At 40.0% G+C, this 8,934-nt stretch overlaps 1 long non-coding RNA gene across 1 annotated transcript in view; it reads right to left on the bottom strand.

Moving 5' to 3' along the window:
- Positions 1-8,934, bottom strand: part of LOC106004018 — a 58,878-nt gene that overhangs the window by 30,902 nt on the left and 19,042 nt on the right. The window lies entirely within an intron of this gene.

Here is an 8,934-nt window from a genome sequence, read left to right as displayed (position 1 = left end):
TCAATGCTGTATCTGGCAGCCTGCTCTGCCTACACCGACAGCAACTGCAAAGAGAAGACAGAGAATTCCACCCAGAAGCTCAGTGTCTCTTGGCCCTCACTTAGCAGTAGACAGAGACCCATTCTAGCATCTCTTGGGCCTCTACCCAGTGGCAAGAGATGACCTCCACCGCTACCACCAGAGGCAGAAAGGAGGCCCAGGTATTTGCTTTTCTCCCTCAGGGGCACTGGCAGAGATGGGGAAGAAGGCTTCAACACTAAATGACCCAGAGAGATGGCCCTAGAAAGCACTCCATCCTCCACCCACCGCCTAGAGCCCAGGAAAGCATCTTCCATGGCCTCAGACAATACCAGCAGTGATTAGGTAGACACAGGGTAGCCCAGACAACAGGCTCAAGGAAGCCCTCACTGTCTCATAGCCTAGCATCTTCCACACTTCCCCTAGCAGGATCTGCCTAGGAAAGAGCTCTTCACCCCTGTGGGCAGCATCAGCCAAGCAAACAGGAGCCCAGATGGTGCCAGGTGAGTGAAATGGACCAGAATAGCACTATACAGGCTCTGAATCCTATACTATCACTGGAACCACAGCCCAGAAAAGAAACCCAAGGATGATGCCTCAAACATAAACAGGGTGACCACTGGCTGAAATAAAAAAAGAGGATCCAAGGACTCCAACTCTTACTATTCAAAATTTCCAGGATATAATAAAAAAAAAAAAATCATACCAAGGACAAGAAAAGTCACAACCCAAACAAGAAAAGACAATCAACGGACGCCAATAAAGAGATAAATCAGATGCTAGAATTATCTGACAAAGATTAGAACAACCATCATAAAAAACTGCTTCCATGGGCACCTGGCTGGCTCAGTTGGTGGAGCATGTGTCTCTCGATCTCAGGATTGGGAGTTTGAACCCCACATGGGGCATAGAGACTGCTAAAAACAAAACAAAAAAAACTACTCACTAATTCAACAAGCAACTCCAAATTATCTCAAAACAAATTTAAGAATAGAAAACTTCAGGAAGGGGCATCTGGGTCTCAGTCGTTAAGTGTCTACCTTTGGGGCAGTCATGATCCTAGGGTCCTGGGATGGAGCCCCACATCCGGCTCCCTTCTTGGTGGGAAGCCTGCTTCTCCCTTTCCCACTCCCCCGGCTTATGTTCCCCTCTCTCGCTATCTCTGTCAGAATCTTAAAAAAGAAAAAAAAAAAAAGAAGAAAACTTCAGAAAAAAATGTTTTTAACTGAATAATATTTAGCAACAACTATCTGCGGAAGAACACGTGCCATGTACTATCATTTATATATTACTTTAAGGATGCAAAGTAACAGCACATACTGCTTAAGAATATATATGTACAGGCAAAAATATAGATGTAAACGCAAGGATAATCATATTTGTTATTATGGTCAACCTCTGCGATAGGAAATGTAACCAGAAAGGGATATACAATATATTTCATCTGTACGTGAAATGTTTTATTTTCCAAGATTGGTTACTGGTACTAAATTGTTCATCATAGTGCACTCAGGTCATGGTCCCAGGGTCTTGGGATCGAGCCCCACATTGGGCTCCCTGCTTAGCAGGAAGCCTGTTTCTCCTTCTCCCACTCCCCCTGCTTGTATTCCTGCTCTGTCTCTCTCTGTCAAATGAATAAATAAAATCTTTAAAAATAAATAAATAAAAAATAAAAGAATAAAGTGTTCGCTATAATAGTCTTTACATTTTTATGTCTTAACTATAATAAAAAAGGACTTTATTGAACAACTCTACTGAGTGATCTCTGTCTCTTGTTCAAAAATTTTCACTTAGTGCCTTAAGAGCTTAATTTGCTTTAGAGCTTAATTTGCTAATTTTTACTTTAACCTTTAAAGTTTTTAGGTTACAAAATCTATTGCCCCTACCAAAGACTGTAAAAAATGAATGTATTTCAAAGCAGAACAAATATTTACATGTGAAATCACTATCTACAATAAAATCTATAATATGACCATACCTAACAGGAAAGATGGTCAATGTTATAGTTTTTAAATGAGGTAGTGGTTTCTGTGTAAAAAGAGTAATGAAATTGACTAACTACTCTCAAAATTTAATAAGAAAAAAAGAAAGAAAACACAATATCATAAACAGGAGAGATATTGTTACCAATAGCACAGGTACTTCAAATGCAATAAAAAAAATACTTTAAACAAAAATTTTCAATAAGTTTAAATATAGGAAGAAATGGAAATTTTTAAAGAAAAATATAAAATTGCAAATGACACAGGAAGAAATAGAAAAATAAAATATCTTCAAGAAACTGACTCAGAGGAGGAAAACAAGTCTTCCCTCAAAAATTACTAGGTGAAGGGGATTAAGAGTACACTTATGATAAGCACTGAGTAGTATATAGAATTGCCGAATCACCATATTGTACACGTGAAACTAATATAACATTGCAGGTTAATTATGTTGGAATTAGCATGTGTTCTCCGGCAAATTCAAAGAAGAAATAATGCCAAAATTATACAAATTCAAGGATGACAGGAAAGGAAAGATGCATCAACTCATTTTCAGAGGCTGGTTAAACTCTGATACCAAAACCTGACTGTGTTCTCAGGCATCCTTTAACCAACAAAGGCAATGAAAGTTAGAGGCCAATCTCGTTCACAAACATAAATATAAAAAATAATAAAGAAAATGTTGGAACCCAAATTGAGAAATTTATTAAAAAGATAATCAGTCATGATCAAGATGGATTTATCCTAGGAATTTAAGGTCAGTTTAACATTAGGAAATCAAATAGTGAGATCTACCACATTAAAAAATTAAAGCGGGGGGGAAATCACAGTATTTCTAGATGTAAATTTTAAAAAAATTTTTTTTATAAAATTCAACATCCATTCATGATTTTATTTAAAACTTTCCCCCCCCAAAAATATTGGAATTTTCTTAATCCAATCAAGAATATCTACAGAAAACCAAAGTAAACTTACCATTTGCTCAATGTTGAATATTAGAAGCTTTTCCACTGATAAGAACAATTAAAGATTCGCTGGTATCACTACTTCTGTTCTAGGTTGTGCTAGTGATTCCAACCAGTACATGAAGGTCAGGAAAAGTAAATAAAAGGCATAATTATCTACAGATGGTATATTATGTTCATAGAACCCCCAGGAAAGATAAGCCATTAGAATTAATAAGAGCATTTAGCAAAATTGTTAGATGAAGAATCAAAATACCCAAATTAACTGCGTTTCCAACTACTAGCCAAAAACTGTTAGCAAATATATTATGTAAAGATGTCTTTTTACAATGCATAAAAAATCAAGTATCTAGAAATAAACCTATCAAAAAATATGCAAAAACCTCTAAATCTGGGCGCCTGGGTGGCTCAGTGGGTTAAGCTACTGCCTTCGGCTCAGGTCATGATCTCAGGGTCCTGGGATCGAGTCCCGCATCGGGCTCTCTGCTCAGCAGGGAGCCTGCTTCCTCCTCTCTCTCTCTCTCTCTCTCTCTACCTGCCACTCTGCCTACTTGTGATCTCTCTCTTTCAAATAAATAAATAAAATCTTAAAAAAAAAAAAAACAAAAAAAAAAAACAAAAAAAACCTCTAAATCTATTGAAAGTCACTGAAGACTAAAATAAATGGTGAACTGGAAGATTTCACAGGGCTAAACATGCCAATTCACTCAAAAACTATCAGTTCAATTCATTTCTAATTAAAATTCCCAATAGGTTTAGGTTTTTGCTTTTGTTTTTGTTTGTTTTGTTGTTGTTGTTGTTGTTGTTTGAATTTGATAAATTAAAAGAAATTATTTTAGAGAGAGAGAGAGCACACATGTGCATGAGTGGGGCAGGGGAGTATGGGCAGAGAAAGAGGGAGAGAAGGAATCCCAAGCAGGCTCTACGTTCAGTGCAGAGCCAGACAAAGGGCTCAGCCTACAACCTTGAGATTATGACTGAGCAGAAATCAAGAGTCCATTGCTTAACCAACTGAGCCACCCACATGACCCTAGACAAGCTGATTTAAAACTTTATGGAAATTTTAAGGGCCAAGAATATCCAGAACACTCTTTAAAAAATAAGGTGAGAGTTCTTGCTGTACGAAATATTGACTGATTATAAAGTAAAACAACAACAACAACAAAAAAAAACACTAATACTGTCACAGAAATTGACAAATCAGTGGAACATAACCAAGATATGCAATGACTCATACATAAATGGACACTTCATATATGACAGTAATGGTAATGCATGGTTATAATCTTTTCAGTAAACTCTGCTGGGAAAACAGAATATTCCTATAAAAAATGAAGTTGTATTCTTTCTCATCACACACAGAAATCAAATCCAGGTGAATTAAAAACCTACAAGTGGCCCCTTCCTTCCTTTTCCTTACTTTCCCAAATAATTTAGTCCCAAAGCCTTGAGGTAGGGCAGAGCAAAGTAGGCATTAACAATTTCTTACCACTTTACTCCTCCTTCATTGTCATCCATCTGGCTCATGTTGTAACCTCTCACTTGGATTATTAAAATAGCATCTTACTGCTCTCGCTGCTTCTGACCTTGCCTTTCAGTCTGTTCTCAACACAGCAGCCAGGGTGATCCTATTAAATGGTACACAAGGGGCACTTGTATGCCTCAGTTAGTTAACTGTCTGCTTTCGGCTCAGGTCATGATCCTGGGGTCCTTTTTTTTTTTTTTTTTAAGATTTTACTTATTTATTTGACAGAGAGAGAGATCACAAGTAGGCAGAGAGAGAGAGGGAGAGACAGGGAAACAAGTTCCCCACTGAGCAGAGAGCTCAATGCGGGGCTCGATCCCAGGACCCTGGGACCATGACCTGAGCTGAAGGCAGAGGCTTTAACTCACTGAGCCAACCAGGCGCCCCATGATCCTGGGGTCTTAAGATCAAGCCCCACATCGGGCTCCCTGCTCAGCAGGGTCTGCTTCTCCCTCTCCCTCTACTCCTCCTCCCTATTTGAGTGTGTGCTCTCTCTTTTTCTCTTTCTCTCTAAGAAAAAAATAATAAATACACAAGACCATGTCCCTGATCAAAACTCTGTTAGGATTTTCAACCTCTAAATAAATGTGATAGTCCTCACGGTGATTCCAAAGGCTCTTACCTCCTAATGATCTCCCCCTAGTGCAGCCTTTTCCTCCTCACTGTTCCTTGAACTTGGAAGCTTTTCACTTTGGGGTTTTTGCACTATTACCTCTGCCTGAAATGCTCCCTATCTCATTTTTAATCAGAGGCTTCCCTGACCACCTGATTTAAAATTATAGACCCTCTCCCCACAAAACCTTAAATTTAATCCTTCCTTTCTTGATTTATTTTCCTCCCTTCACATGTATAACTATATAGCATAGGTTTCATTTTACTTATGCATTTATCTTTATCCCCTCAAGAATGTAAACTTCCATAAATTCAGGGGTTTTGTTACGGTTTTAATGTCAATACCTAGAAAACTGATTTGCATATAGAAAGTCTTCAGTCAGTATTTGCTGAATGAGAAAAATAACAAATGACTGATGACTTTGGAAACAACAGATTCTTAATTCATGGAACTAGGACAAAAGAAATACATCAAAGCTAACACTAGGTGGCGCAATACTATAAGGAAAGTATCATAATCAACCCAGCCTTTTCTCCTGTGATACTGCTTCCAGAAAAGCCAGGGTCACCAAATTTCCTCTGGCCTCCCCACTCCCCAGCCTGTTGATGTCATGTTTGCAGTAAGAACTTAAAATTCACCAGTGAATGCCCCACCTGCATGAATGTTATTCTGTCCTGCCAAGCACATCAGTTCTACTATAAGTGCTAGTACAGTACATGCCATTGTATGTTACCAAGTTCCTACTCCCCATCCCTTGCAATACCCCCACCCACCTTCAACTGATGTCACCATTGCACCAAAACCTTCAAGTTTCCAGAGCAGTGGGGTGGTCTGTGGTGAGAAAGAATCTGTCTCCCCTGGGTTACACTCTGATTTTACTTCCAACCTCCTATCTCTCTAGAGCCTACACTGACCCATAGCATCCGTGGGTTAAGAATCGACGTGAATGGCAGCTACCATGGAGGACTAAGAATCATTGTTTCCATGCACCACTAAAGGCTCTCTTACTGAAAGTTTAAGACTTCTTGACTGGCCACTCCCTAAGGACCGGTTATCCCAGGTGACTGGACTCCGTGCTTCTGCCAAGAAGTTGCCGTCACTAATCTACCCCACCAGTTCCTACCCAGCCAGGGTAACCTACTTGTCCCAGTTGCCAGGGCATTTCCAGTTTTAGCATAGGAAGTCTCAGGATCCAGGAAATCCCTCTATCCGGGGCAAACAAGGACAGCTGGCAACCCTACATTAAGCCCAGATCCTTCTGTAGTTCACTTAAACTCAGATCAGAACCGTCACATGGGCGCTACAAATATTACACTGTTCTCTCATTCCACTAGTTATCACCAAGCACGTCATTTCTCTCTCCTTTGTGTCACCTATGTTCATTTTCTCCTCAACATGCTAAAAGTTAGTGGAAAACAGTAACCAAGAAAAGACAGGACGATGGAAGACTCAGAGCCTTCAGGAGAGAGGTTTGGATCGTGTCACCTGGGGTAGGCACTGGCTCAGAGCAAAGGGAAGATGAAATGAGTAGGGGAAGAAGGAAGTTAGAAACGTCAACCACAGGCTTACAACCAGACAGAAAAAAAGATTAATATCTAGGCATTATTTTCTTCTTTGCTTAATGTATGTGCACATGTGTGTCTGTTTATGTGTTTTTGTATATATTAAATAATTTTTTCTTCTCCCTTCCCATGGTGCTTTTAAGAATTAATGGCAGTGGTCAGCTTACAATTTCATCTTTAGATTACAGAATATTCAAGAGGGACTCCAACTGAACATGAGTAATTGACACCATCCAGACATGAATGTAATGACATTTGGAAACTTTCCCTCTTGGGGTTAAAGGTGAGAGTGCCTATTTCTACAAAGGGTAGTTGTATCTTGTTAGAGAAATGGCTAGAATTTGGTATTGCTGCACAGGAAGTTGAAACACATGGAGAAAGTTGTGTATGGACATGGAGTAGGCAACATGAGGAGCTGTCCCTGTCATTAAACCATTGCCTCTCAGTCCAAGCGTACTTTCATGCTCTGCTTTGTGATGCCCAGGCTGGGACTATAGGAACTCTGTATCTGCATTGCCAGTTGACTTCCTGTTGAATTCTACAAGGCAGAGGACAGGAGAAGGGAAGAATTGCTTTCCAGACAAGTAGTTAGCAATGGTAACATTCAACTTATGGGAAGCACTTCTAGAACCAGGCTCATCATGCCTAATCAAAGATATCAGCAACAGTTAAGCTATGGTGCTTGCTCCAAGGTCTGAGGGCCCCTCCTTTGAGCTTCCTGCTGTCACCCCAGGCCTGGAGCGGTAGCTTAATCCGGGAGTTCCCTTCTCTAGGTTAGCTTGGTATTATCTTCTCTGCCTTTTCAGTTCTCCAAAACTGCTTAATCAATTCCCTATATTAAATTCTCTCTGTTGAAATTCTGTGTTTTCTATTGTTCTGAGGTATCCTGACTGATCCAGTCACCCTAAAGGAACGTAACCACCTGCAGTGCTGGCTAGAAACAAAGGAAACATGAAATAAGTGGCAGAGGAGGGAAGTGCTCAATATGGACTGTGACTTTTTACAGCGACAAAGATTGCACCATGAATATGTATTTTTGTTATGTACATATTAACCAATGATTTATACTTTTCCCCCTTCCCCTTTACAGTTTTGTATGGAGTGCGGGTAGACCTTAGTTTACAATTTTGTTCATAGGTCACCAGGCCACAAGTTACCTCTAGACCTGCTAGAGAGGAATGAGGATCACCAGCAGGTCCTGAACTTGAAAAGGATACAATGACTAATGGGACTTTGAGTCTGACTTCCTGTTTGGGGAGAAGGAGTGTCTTTGTTTGTATGATGGGCAGAAGTAGGAAAGTATTAAATGTGAGTAGAAGAGTGAACTGAAATGCTAAGTGGTAAAAGGGATGGGCTCTTTAGACTTGAGCCCACTTGTCCTCAGATTCATGTTTGTCCTTCCACTGCTCTGCAATCTACGGGAGGAGATGCTGGCTGCTTTTAACCGTGGTGCCCAGCCTCACTATCAGCTGGTTTCTGAAAGACTGGAGAACGAGAGTAGGAAGGACAAAGCCAGGACATTTCTCTCCCTCTCCCTTCTACCTCAGGGACTGTAGCTCCATAGGGGCCCCAGTGCTCACTAGACAGGTCGTTAGAGGTCTGAGGCTCCAGAAGATGAGCCCCAGCCCTGGGACTCAGAAACACAACTTTCTTAATTTTGTCTCTCCAGGTTACAGACAGTGGCTCTTCCACTGTTACTTACCTCTGAGTTGCTTTCTCTGTTACGCACTCAGTTCTGTCATCTGGCAGTCATGTCCCTGCATGATATGTTCTCTGTTGTAAATACTAAAGACGATTGCTATTTTCCTCGTTGTCCCTGACTATTAAGACAGATGATAGCTGACTATATTATACACTACAAAGTTACGCCAATATTCTGCAATTTTCCCAGTTCTGGGAATTTATCTAAAAATATATCCATATACCTACAAAATGAGATTTGTATGAGTTTATTCCATTTGCAAAGCCAACGATATATTGAGAAACAAACACAAGTCACTTTTTGTAAGGGAACTGGTTAAATAAATATTAGGACATCAACAAAGCTGTAAAAGAAGAACAAGGAAAACCCTATGAACTAATACAAATTCTTCAATGAAGAGAGCACAGAATGGTTATCTTTTGTGTAAGAAGAAGAAGAATATGTTTGTACTGGCATAAAGAAACCCAAAACTCACATAAAAATACTAAGGAAAGAGGTTACTCACAGTGGGTAAGGCAAAGGAGAGCAAGGCAGAGACAAGAGGGAGTACTCTCAATATTCATGGTG

The sequence above is a fragment of the Mustela putorius genome, unplaced genomic scaffold (genome assembly GCF_011764305.1).
Source record: "Mustela putorius furo isolate JIRA1106 unplaced genomic scaffold, ASM1176430v1.1 tig00000596_pilon_pilon_pilon, whole genome shotgun sequence".
In the NCBI taxonomy this organism is placed as follows: Eukaryota; Metazoa; Chordata; class Mammalia; order Carnivora; family Mustelidae; genus Mustela; species Mustela putorius.
This window is presented reverse-complemented; position numbering and strand designations above follow the sequence as displayed.